This window comes from Pseudorasbora parva, chromosome 15 (genome assembly GCF_024679245.1).
Source record: "Pseudorasbora parva isolate DD20220531a chromosome 15, ASM2467924v1, whole genome shotgun sequence".
Lineage (NCBI taxonomy): Eukaryota > Metazoa > Chordata > Actinopteri > Cypriniformes > Gobionidae > Pseudorasbora > Pseudorasbora parva.
The window spans coordinates 41,646,369-41,659,273 of NC_090186.1; the positions used below are offsets into that span (position 1 = coordinate 41,646,369).

General features: G+C 39.0%; 2 long non-coding RNA genes across 3 annotated transcripts in view; one reads left to right on the plus strand and one right to left on the minus strand.

The window, feature by feature from the left end:
- LOC137041653 (uncharacterized) overlaps positions 1–12,905 on the plus strand; it is a 145,389-nt gene that overhangs the window by 27,451 nt on the left and 105,033 nt on the right. For both annotated transcript variants that reach the window (XR_010898133.1, XR_010898134.1), the window contains exon 4: positions 12,219–12,363. This is a non-coding gene — a long non-coding RNA (uncharacterized lncRNA). The remainder of the gene's footprint in view (positions 1–12,218; positions 12,364–12,905) is intronic.
- On the minus strand, positions 162–1,301 carry LOC137042061 (uncharacterized). The gene is made up of 3 exons (XR_010898209.1): positions 1,183–1,301; positions 981–1,085; positions 162–598 (listed from the first exon to the last, which is right to left on the minus strand). It is a non-coding gene; the product is annotated as an uncharacterized lncRNA (long non-coding RNA).

The following is a 12,905-nucleotide window of genomic DNA, read 5'->3' on the forward strand; positions in this document are numbered from 1 at the left end:
TGATTGATTGGGATTCTGAAGCAGTGCTTCCCAACCTTGTCCCACCCTGGACTTTCATCATAAGAACTATTGTCACCACTGGTTCTAGCCAGTGCAGAAACAACATAATTGCCCAGCAAAAACATGGACACTCTCTAAACTCTCCCACCTCCACTGCAGATCTCATCCAGTCCTTCAGCCCTTCCTCAGCTGGTTTTCCTGCAGCCCTTCGTCTTCCATGTGACTCCTTGCCGTGTTTAAGCATCAGGCCATGCATTCACCAGCTTAGCCTAAGTGTGATGATCCCTCGGCTCCACCTCTGATTGCTGATCCCTTCTCTCTGCCTTGGTTCTTTTGCCAATATGTGACGCCTTGGCTCCTCCAGCCCTCAGCTCCACCTGAAATCCTCAGCCTTGCGGCTTCACCAGGTTCCCTCGTCCCTCTGGTCAGCCGTCACCCTGCATGAGCTGCAAACTTGCAACGTTCCCGCTCTCCACCCTTTTTGGCTCCAGCAGGCTCCGCCCTCCCTCTGGCTCCAACTAGGTCCTTGGTTGCTCTGCCTTAGTCCTCGGACGCTCCAGTTATACCTCAACGATCGTTGCCTCAGCTCTGCCTTGGTCTCCAAAAAAATATATAACCAAAATCACCTTTTATATAGCGCTTTTTACAAGTCCAATTATTTCAAAGCACCAATGACACAAAAAAAGGCAGATCCAAGGCACTCAATCAGATGTAAACGAAGGAGAAGGAAATAATTAAAAAGCCTTCATTAGGTATGGCTTAAGTAATTTTTTTAATCTCAAGAGCCAACATGTTTCCACCAACAATGGTCTTCATCAGGGCAAAGCAACCTAAGGTTGCTGATCAGGTTGCTTTGCCCTGATGAGGACCATTGTTGGTCGAAACATGTTGGCTCTTGTAATTTAAAAAAAATTACTTAAGCCATACCTAATAAAGGCTTTTTAATTCTTATTTAACTCTTTTTAAATATTTAACTCTACCTGAGCGCCAGGTTGAACCTCTTGCAGTTCATTGTATTTCAAAGCAGCTTCACGGTGTTAACAGGATGATAATGCAACAGAATTTGATTCTGCTGTACAGCCGCTCTGGTGAAAACAGGGATGTTATCCAGCAAATTTCAATTATCGTGTAGTGTCAATGTGGGCAGATCAGTAATATAGTTGAAATTTAGATGTTCCCTACCGAGTAAGCCAGTCTCCTGCGCCAGTTTCGTTGTTCAAGGCCATCAGCTCTCTGTCTGCAACCTGGGATCCTCAAACAAAGGCTCTGTCAACACCGTGGCTCCTCCCTCCACCGACTTGTCATGGCTGAGCTCTGGGTCATCACCACCCAGCTGCTCCACCCATCATCTCCTTCTATGCTTCTTCCTCCATTGACTCTTTGGTCTGCCCTTCCTGCTTTTGCCAGACCTTCACCAGCTTCTCTCATCATTCCTTTGTCGGCTCCTCATCCGCCCCCCAGCCCCCACCTTTCCCACTTCACCGCATCTGTTACAGCGCAAGGCCATACTCTTACAGTTCTGTTCTGTTTGGATCCTATTTTGATCATACTTTCATTTTCATGGACTTTTAGTTTATTTTCAGTCACATGTGTTCCTTTGTCCAATTTCCTGCCACTCATCTGTTTCCATGGACACTAACTCGGTCACAGCTGTTCATCGTTTAACTCCTCACCATTGTGTATCTAAGTTCCTCCTCGTGCACTCTTCAGTTGTCCGGTATTGTTTGTGCGTAGCACAGTCACTTTGTTTGGCTTGTTATTTGCCTGCCTATTCCAGTTTCGTCAGTCTCTACACGAGAGTGAACCTATCCAAATACACAACTTGATGTACCTTTCTTCACCCTCCTCAAACTCCTTCAGATTGCATATCACTTGTGTACTCATCAGCCATCCTGCAAAAAGAGAAATTTGTCAGTTAAGTGTGCCTGCTCATTGAACGGCTTATGCTCTTCACCAACTGTGAATAAAGACTGCTTAATTTTACCGTGTCTCACCTCCTGTTTCATGATTATATAGTTTGTTCCAGCTGCAAGTTTTTTTTACATTAGCCAAATACTGTATACAATGTGTATTTTACAGTAGGACTCCATAGTAATATTCCATTCTGAATATTCAGTCAGTTCCCGTTATGCACGGGATCATCTTCCAGTGTGCTGCGTAACCATCCCAAAATGATTCCCAAAAAGATGAACTCATTTCAGAGCTATGAGGGAAAGACTGTTTCATATGATGAGAACCGTACACCAAACCAGACACTGGGGGGCTCGCTGCCACTAGATGTCAGGCTTGCTGTGTACAGGAAACCTTCCCCTTCTCCATAGATGAGACAGAACAGGGCAGCATATTGTTTCTTTCATAATATCATTTCTTTCTTGTCTGTCTGGGTCTCTCGCTAGAACATTCTAACAGGCTCGTCAGGAAAAGGAGGATATGTTTCCACTGCCACATTTCACCCCAGATCAACCGCGTCTGGAAACTCAATAACTCGCATAAAGAGGTTGTGAGTCAGAGAACGAGAATCAGGCCTCCCTACAGCTACCTATGCTGCTAAAACAGCACTGCATTAATGGCCATTATTAGTGGTGTTTGTTTAAGCAAGCATTGCTTTTTTTATTGCTCATAGTTTGGGTTAATTTTCTGAACAAACAATCCCTTATTAGTATATTATTTGTTTGTGCTAAAGACCTAAAATGATGCAAATTAATAAAGAGAGGTGCTCCGTTACTTTTTTATATGATTTACACTGTCGTTTAGGCCTGGTGGATGATGATAAGGCAGCTATTCTCAGAGACATGGCCTACTTTTAAAGGAGGGATGCACGCCATATCTAAAGACCAGAATATCACAGAGACTTTGGAATTAGTTATTTTGATCTGGTCCAGTACGAAATCCCCCTGCAACCACCCAGAATATCCCAGCAACCACACGGCAATGAATTAAAAGCTACTTAGAACACCTTAGCAACATCACAACTGAAACTTAAACACACCTGTAGTTATTTAATGTAGCTGTCATGTGTAATAATTACCATTATAATATTCCACACAGTTCAGATTCTCAGATGAAATAATGGAATCCTTAACAGAGAATAACGACAGTCTTCCAAGGACGATTATACATACTTCACCCTTATGCATGACTTCATTTATCAAAACGAACAAAAAAGATCTGAAATTAATATAAAACCTGTTTTATACATTATACTTTAAGTATAACCCAGCGGCGTTGTAATTTGTAGGTCTTCGGAGTAGCTCGTGATTTCTCATGGAAAAGGGAGTTATTGGAAAAAATAACAGACAGTGGAGAACTTTGAGGAATTACATCTCAGCTCATATGAAACGTCTTGTCGCACATGGAAAAACTATTTTGGATGGATGCATGTCGGTTCATCAGCATGCTTTGTGGGTCATGCAAATGCCTGGAGTTTCCCGTAATGGGAAGAAAGGGAATTCTGGCTGCGAAGTGACGTTCTCCACCTCTGTCTTTTGTTCTCTATATTTATGCTCTTTTACTAAAGTATTATGGGATAGTGTTATAGGTTTGTGCTTCTCTTCAGTGGAGGTAACGAACCAATGGGTGGGAATTCTGTGAACTCTAATTATGATCTTTGGTGTTTGTGAAGATTGTGATTTCAGATGAATGTCTAATGTATTTTCGTTCATCAAGAGTCACGAAATTGAGTTTATGAAAATTCCATTTCGAATTGTCATCTAGACATCTTTAGCAAATTTTCATCTTCTGTCAGTGATTAAAAAAAGAGCAAAAAAAAAAAAAACACATTTGTTGCTTCCCGTTCATTAGTCAGACTAGAAATGGAAGCCCATATTGAGTGCATTACATTCTGAGATGCATTATCCCATGCATTGTGCTCTGTTATGCTTTTCAGGGTATTCTAAATAATGTGCATATTGTTTATATATACCGAAAATGCATTAGTAGTATGTCATTCTAAACATACAGTATGTGTCACTGGCACTGACACACCACAACAGCCTCTTGTGTTTAGACTTGTTTAGTGTGTGTAAGTGTATGTCAGAGAGGGTATGTCTTTTTCTAGTGAGCAGCAGGTTTAGGCGTGATCAGTAATGCTGTGTACAATGATGGATTCCCCTAAAAAAGGTTATTATGTCAGTCACCTTATGGAAAATTTCAGTATTTTTGAGAATGCTACAGTGATTTAACCTGTTAAGCTGATTTCTAAATTTTGAAAAAATCCTAAGAAATGTATACTCAGACTAAAACAAATACAGTTTGTGAATCCTTTGCACTAAAAGCATAATTATGGTCTCATTTGAAAGCAGACACCTGGCAGTTTACTGTAAAGTCAAAATGATAATATTTTTTATAATAAAAAAAAGCTATAATAAGCTTCAAAGTTTTGTAAAGTTATTAGAAATGTATTTGTATGAAATATCTTTATGAAAATAAAATTGAAGTGGGCCTTGGAGAAATCTAGAAATGCACTACAGCTAAAGCCACAAGTCTGACCATGTTATATTTCAGATCTGAAGATGATCAGTCTAAAACTCTGAATTTTATTAAACGTTTTACAAGATTGTTTCATGTGATTTTATTTTGAGATATCTCTAAAATATCAACTGATGTTTATTGCCATGTCTTCTCAGCTTTCATTCTCTATTTTGCCTCTATTGTTTAGAGGTGCAAACTGCCCCATTCAGTTTGTCTCCCCGGCACACATTCACACTTCTGCGGACTGGTTATGGCTCCAATTATTATTCTTTTGTCTGCATTATAATTACTAACGATTCTCTATTCAAACTGTTCTATTCAAACCTCATTTCTAAATCAAACCTCTCACTTTACCCTCACTGAGACTCTATTGAATGCATTTCGTCCAAATAAGCATTTCAGTAGTTTTACATTTAGAAAATGTTCATAAAAATAAAGTATTTACTCAGTGGCAGGTGCATCTAGGGCAAGCTAGCATGTTAGCTTAGCACACCAGCAAAACAACAATTTATACGATTAAAATCATGTTTTATTCAAAACTTGCTTCATATCACTTTATAGTTTATAAGTCGAGTGTTTTATATAACAATATGTGATCTCATGTAGCTTCGGGTCAAAAAATCTGACAGAAAATATACAATGCTAAAAGCTATGTGGAATAGCATTGCATTATAAATATCATCTATTATGAAACCACCCAACATGGCATAAAGAACACAGACCAACCATATATTGCCGCGATTGTGTGTTTATTGTCTTAAAACGTGTCTATCTGCATAAAATAGCGATATAACGATCTCAGGAAGCTGTTTTGGAAATGTCAGATACTTCCTGAATGTCACATGGTGTGTCTGTTCTTCATGTGTTCCATAAGGGGTGAATTTTCAGTAGTACAGCTTTCCAGCGCCCTCCGGCTGCCAGAATGAATTGAAAACACAGCATATCACAGTCTAGTGTGCTCATAATGAGACATCCGCGGATTTTGGATAAAGATTGAATAAATAATACTTCTCTGTATAGAAATTTGACTCAAACATGTGAGAATCTATCAATATTTCTCCACATCTGCACACATTTGAAGTAAAAGCCCTGAGGGAAGTTGTTTTGTCGAGTGTCTTCATGACGACCACAGAGGAGTTTTTTATGAATGGGAGCAAATGACGCGCATATTACAATCAAAAGGTAGCGACGCCCAAGATCATATTCATAACTCCTGGCACATATGAACACATTACGGTCATTATAAGACTTTGAGAATAAAACAGAGGTAACAAAATTAAACTTTAGTCTTAGATCTTTTTAATGATGTATAGTTTGTCAAGGTAATTACTTACATCTGATAGTAATTTTGAGCTAATTTAAGCAAAGAGAGTTTCAGCACGTCCTCGTCATCGTGACGGTTATCAGGTTAATCATTTAATCATAGCAAGTCATGTTTTACTTAAATGCATTGGTACATATTACTTGATTTTGATTGGTCAATCACAACACTTTGGCCATTTTCCCATATAGCTGTGCAACATTCATGTTTCTTGTCACACTGCATTCTCTTTGTTTCTACATAATACAATTTCAATTTCAAAAAGAGCTTTATGACAGAAAACAACCTTTTGATTTGGGTCCTGATCATCCTGTAAAAGCCAAAATCATTCAGGTTACAGTTCCTCTGACAGCTTTATAGGCCCTTTGTATTATTACATGGAGTATATTATCAGCTTTCATATCAGAGGCTAGTTTTCACCTCCAATTTACTTTTTCCGTAGAAACAATGGAAGAAAGATGGTGGAAGTGCTTGAGAAACATTGTTTGAAAACCGTTATTAATTTCACAAATCCCTTTGGTACAGCAGAAATTACACAATATTTATCTCTAGTCCTCCTTGTGGGAGTGATATATGAGCGCACGGGTTTCTGGGTCATTGTATATGATTGTACAACACAAAATTGAACCACTTGAAATGTATTCTGTGCGGTTCTCTTGGATTCCCTTGTGTATATCCGTTTGTTCAATATTTTCTTTTCAGTATATTGAGTGATATTTTCCGTAGCGCTGCTCCGAGCTTTCTAGTAGCAGCTCAGAAGGCTTCCATCATTGGCCGCCTGCCGAACGCATCACTCTCTGACAGGAAGAGAATATCTGCGGCTCAGCTGTCGTCTTCTAGACATAACATATGCTTGCTCAGATCTGTCTGATTGGCTGACCTTGAAGAACCGAAGGCCACAGTGACTCCATATGAGTTCAGAGTTTCTTCTCCTCCCCCGGAGACGCCGGCCGCATGTTGAAAGCACATACCTCCCCCTTTATAAACACCCCTTAAGAGATCTACCCACCGGCCATTCCTCCGTATGTTTCTAATGTAGTTCTGGTGAATATGCATTGTTCTTTGCAACATACTGGTGTGTTAACTCACCTTACTGGTGATGTTTCTATCCTAAGCAAACAATTTTCTGCAGAGTAGGCATGTGCCAATATCAATTTTTCATGTTGCGATTAATTGAAGTGAAATGAAGTGAAGTTTTATCACGATATACAATATTATCACAATATTGAAATAAGTTGCAAAAAAAAAATTATTGCCATAGCATAACAGCTTTAAGAACTATTTTTGTAAGAACAAAAATAACTGAATGTTTAAATACAATAATGCACCAAAAATATATACAGCTCTGGAAAAAAAATTAAGAGACCCCTCATTGAGAAATCAATGTTATGTGGTCTCTTGATTTTTTTCAGAGCTGTAAAAGTACAATTTTCAAACAGATTAAAGTGCAAAAGAATTAGCCTATAAAGAACAACAGGTAGGCTTACAAATTACAATAAGGTCTCATTAGTTAATGCATTAACTAAGATTGAGCAATAGCTACATTTGGTACAGAAAGTATAATGTTTTTGTTAATGTTAGTTAGACATGTGCCGATTTTCGATAATGCGATTTATCACGATAATGAATATGCACGATATTGTTATCGTGGGCACTTTAAAATATCGTAAATAATAATTTATTAACAATTTATAATTTTTTTTGTAATGCACTCAAGAATACTTTGCCCATCAACCTTATAAATGCTCAACACCGCTGTATTCTGCGTCAAAGGGACACGCGCTCAGATATAAACAAGCCCAACGTGCGTTTGCACATGACTGAACCGGTGAAGGAGACGCGCTGCTGAAGTGCCGCTCGGTGACAGCAGAGGGCGCTGATGAACTGCAGAATGCAGCCGGTTACCCCGGAAACCAGCAAACAAACAAAAAAACGCGTGTAGTTTTTAAAACAGCCATTCGTTTTTGTAATCTCAATGTTGTTCATCACAGCACCAAATACTTAATACTTAAAGACCTAATAGGCTATTTATTTTCAAATTTAAACATTTTTTATGTTTTAATCTGGACTAGGCCTACATCATGCCCTAATAATTAGAACTGTTCTGATTATTTGTTATTGTTCAGTATAACTTTGAGATACGTACTTCATTAGTTAACATGTTAATTCATTATTACCAAACTGACAATGAAAAATACTTATAAAGATTTAATCATTCTATGTTAATTTCTTAGTTACTTTTTAATAACATTAAAGGGTTCTCTTCCGGGTTTTTTTTCAATCCTCAAATAAAGAATCAAACGGTTATGAATCAGCTTATTGATTCATGATTCGGATCGCCATTGTCACGTGATTTCGGCAGTTTGGAAGTTTGACACGCGAACCCAGCGTTCAGAAGACGGCCTCAAAACCAGTGTAGAAAATAGCCTAATTAATAACTAATTACTTATAAGTTATGATGTTTTTGAATGTAAAAACCACATGAACGTCATTAGTTGACCTCAGACAACAGTATAAAAAAGAAAAAAAGCCAGTTCATGACACCTTTAAGAGACCTGTTAGTCTGATTTAGTGGCTTGTGAATCTGACTTGAGACGTGAACTGGATCAAATGATTTGGTGTACTAGTTCAACCAGTTTAATGAAAATGACAGGTTCAGTAGGTTCAATGTGTTTATTGTGTTTCATATTGTGTTGGTATCTGGCTAACCGGCTAATTCAGTAAAATTGCTATTACTGTCTTACTGAAATACTACCGTAAATCAGCTGTGGGCTGCATTATTACCTAAAACTGTGTCTAATGCAGATTGTCTGACATTATTATTACTTTGAGTAAAGATAAAGGATGGAGCAAGATTTGTTTTGCAAACTTTAATGTTACATCAGTCATTCACGTTAGAGCTCGGCTAATGTATGCGCTGTTATTGATACAGTACCTGCATGTGCGCTGCAATAAATTAGACACACACACACACACTCACACACACAAACACACAGGTTTGTTGTTGGACGCACACTTGTTAATGCTGATGGTAAGGAGTTACAGTTGAACCATCTTATAATGAACCTCACTGAGTAGCATCACTGAGAAACGTCCTGCTCAAGTTTTGGGTTGAATAACTATTCTTCTAATGTTTCATCATCAATTTGGACTCGTGTTGTGATTGGTGTTAAAGCGACGTCATCGTTACGGTCTTTACAGTGTGTACAATCGCGGAGCTTTGGGAAGCCTTCGGATGGAGCTGGAGTTCAGTTATGTTAATGGATGTTTAGCTTCATCCAGACTGGTCACAACAGACTGGTCCATCTGACCAATCAGATCAGAGTAGGTTTGTGGAAAAGAGGGATTTAGAGAGACCAATTCCTCCATAGAGTCGTTTGAGAACCATTGAAAGTGTTTTTTGACCTTTGATGCATGTAAACCTGTTGTTGGATACCTCAAAAACTACATTAGGAAACTTTAAAATAGCATAATGGGGCACTTTAACAATTTTTTTTTTAACTTTCTATTCTTCATCCTGAAAATATTAAACAGTAACATCCGTTATCAACATTTTCAACAATCAGATATTAGAAGTGGTGTGACACTGGAGTAATGATGCTTGACCACAGGAATATATTACAATAAAAAAACAATCCCAGATTTCCATTGTGTATATAGCAACAAAAAGAATCTGAGAGTTCTTGGAACTTTGAGGAACAAAAAGAATCTCAGAGTTCTAAATTGGAACTTTGATCCCAAATCAAATCCCTTTAACAAGCCTGTCTTTTTCCACGCCTTGCAGTTGTTAATGGATACATAAGAGCAACATAAAATCACATTGAGGCAGTAAAATCCCATTTTCCAAGAAGGTTTATATCTGAGAACAAAACGAGGTGGGAATAAAAGCAAACATCATGGAAGGAGCAATAAAATAACAATTCACATGAATGCGGAGAATTTCTGTGGCGTTATGGCGGACCTCCCACCTCTACAGAGTAGTTTTGCAGATTCACTGTGGTGTTGCTTCTTTTGAAGTGTATTTAAGGTTTTACAAAATGTGTAGTTAAATTAATGAGCCACTTAATCAGCCACACAATGTCATAATAACCAGATATTTAACGAGTCACTAAACCATTACAAGCGCATCAGCATGAACTCGTGAATGTGAACCGAAAATGATGTCATATTATCTTTTATGGCTAATGCAAAAGACACAGGGTAATTTTATTATACCATAGAGACAATAGGGTGGGAATATTGATCTTAAAGAATTTTACAGTCTCCCTTTATTTGAGTATAATTGTCGTTTGCAGAATTGGTGATGATGCGTCATCTGTGGTGCTCTGAACAAACATTATTCAGCCGTTAATATATGTAAAGTGAGGTAATACATTTGTATGCCCAAAACCTTCAAGGGAGAATACGAGTGCCCCATAAGATTTACTGCTTTCCTGAAACTATTATTTTTCATTGTAATAGAGCTGCATAATTACATAAGCACAAAAAATAAAGCATTGTAAACAGGGAAACTGAAAACATATGTAGCACTGAAACCTAAAGATAACCTGGGATATGTTCAATCGGGAATTCAAGTTTAATTTTTACCGGGAAACTGTATCAACAGCTTTAAAACTGTGGTTTATTTATCCTCAGATTCTGTTACTGGTAAACAGGGTCAGCATTGATTACTCAGCTGAAGTGAATTTGCATTTAAAACCTCAAACAGTTATTTCAACAGGACAGGACATTGAGTGTAAGAATATCGAAAAGCAAGCAAATTCAGAAAAACTGGTCTATATTTAAAAATTAAGCTGCAAACTATCTCTCTAAAGCCCCTTTCACACTGCACGTCGGACCCGCAATATTCCCGGAGCATTGCTGGGTCGCCTTCTGTGTGAAGGCATCCACGTCCCAGAATTGATTACCGAATTGAACCCGGGTCGGGGACCTAGTAACATTGCGGTATTCGACCCGGGACGAGCGCTGTCTGAACAAAAGCCAAAACTAATGCCGCAACATGTGCGTAGTTATCGTGCGACTCCTAGAGCTTGTTTTTTCAATAATACAACCCTGCAGTGCCAGAAGAGCTAGTCGGTGTTTTAAACGCAGAGAGTGTTCGTATACAAAAGAAACTAAAATTAAACAAGCAGAAATGTGGGCAAACTGGACACAAGTCGAGACCACGGAGCTCCTTACTATCCGCGCTGAAGCTGAGATCGCTTGCCATTATACGTCACATCAGGATGTCACGTGTCAACTCGTTCCGGGACCGTTACGGGTTGTGTGTGAAAGCGCACATATTACGGTATTTCGCTGGCAGTGAAAATGGGCCAAATCTAGCGGCCCGGGAACAAACGCCAGGTCGCATTATCCGTGTATTTGCCGGAAACGCAGTGTGAAAAGGTATATGACCATCCAGTGAATATTAGTTTCTGTTCCTCTCAATTGTGATTTCGTTTTAAGTCCTACTGTCGTGTGCGCTGGGAAAAAAAGAACAGCAAGATTCAATTGCGTATAAAAATGGTTTATTACTCTCTTTGCACGCTGTATCAGAACAGTAATGTCTCAAGACAGAAAGGCAGATAAGTCTCAGGTGACCACAAGGGCAATGAGGCAGCTCAGTCCGTGAGGGGAAGCCGACAGGCACTAGATGATCCGTGAAGCAGGAAGGCATAGGCCGACGCGGTCGGAAGGAACTGGAACCGGAGCGAAGCAATCCCATGAAGAACGCGAGCATACAGGAAACCCACAGGACACACTGCAACGATCTGACACAAGACTGACTCTGCGTCTCAATCAGCTCCCTAGTTCACTAGTCAGGGCATTGATTAGGACATAAGTCAATGGGCTGACTCCCTGATCAGTGCCCTGACAACTGAACTAGGGAACTGATTGAGACGAGCTGAGTGAGACACAGGAATATATGGGCCCGGTAATGAGGTGCAGCAGGTGAGAGTGATCGGTGGTGGGTAATCAGTGACCACGCCTCCAACAACACCACACATAACAGACAGAATGAAATGGTGAATTCATGAACCGTGACACCTACGATGGCCGATTTAGTCCAAGATTAATACCGCAATCCCCCGCTTCACATTCGACACGGTACCATCAAGTGTTAAAACGCGAAAGGCGAAGCTTGAATTTACGGGTATGTCTCTCTTTGGCTAATGTACTTTCAAGATGGAGGGGCAACATGGCGACTGGCATTCGAACCCCTCACCCGTATGTATTTTCAATGGCATATTATAAACTTACGAGAATACTTTATTACTTGAAAGAAGTAAATACATTAATGAGCACATATATTTTTGAAAGTACTAAGTGTTTTTAGCTAAGAATAAACTAAAAAAGTTACACAGTGTAGCTTTAAAGAAACCAACAACAAGTGTCAAAACAGAAGGTTTTATTTTTTTATATTTCATTTCGAAGCATTTGTGTCCAGGTACGTTGCTGATTGGCTCCTGCAGACCAATGAGTGGTCCATCCTGACTCCTGATTGGCGCAGTCGATTCCAGCACACCTTAAAGTCCGGATGTCACTTTCAGTAGGAAGGCATTGGCTGTGTCTGAAATATCATTCTCTCTTGAGTAAGTACTTATTTTGAGTTATTACTTCATGACCTCTAAAAAAGTTTGTTCTATATAGTATGAATGTGTGTAGTATGAATGCAATTAAGACGTGCTACATTCGTCATGTTGTCAGTCATCTCATGTAACCTACCAGCGTCAGTTTCATTGCTTCACTGCTATTCACATAAACGTGAGATGGTAAAATATCCATTGTATGCGCACTTCAGAATCTTACTGGAAGAAGTAGGTCATCCGGGTACTTTTTGCCTACACTTGTATAAGTAAAGTACTGTGAATTTAGACATACTTTTGTTGCGTACTGTTTTTCGCTTACTATATAGTAGGGATGTATGCAATTTCGGATGCAGCCAATGTGTTTTGTGAGAAGTGTTGTTGGTTTGACTGTTTGATTAGACAAAGTTTGAGTGTTTAAGAGTGTTTTTGTGAGCATTGTTTGTTCTATAGTTATAAATTGTAAGAAACTGTTTGCTGTTTTGACTCCAATGTCTGCTTACTGACACTGATTTTGATTTGCCTCGACTGTAAATATGTTTGGAAAT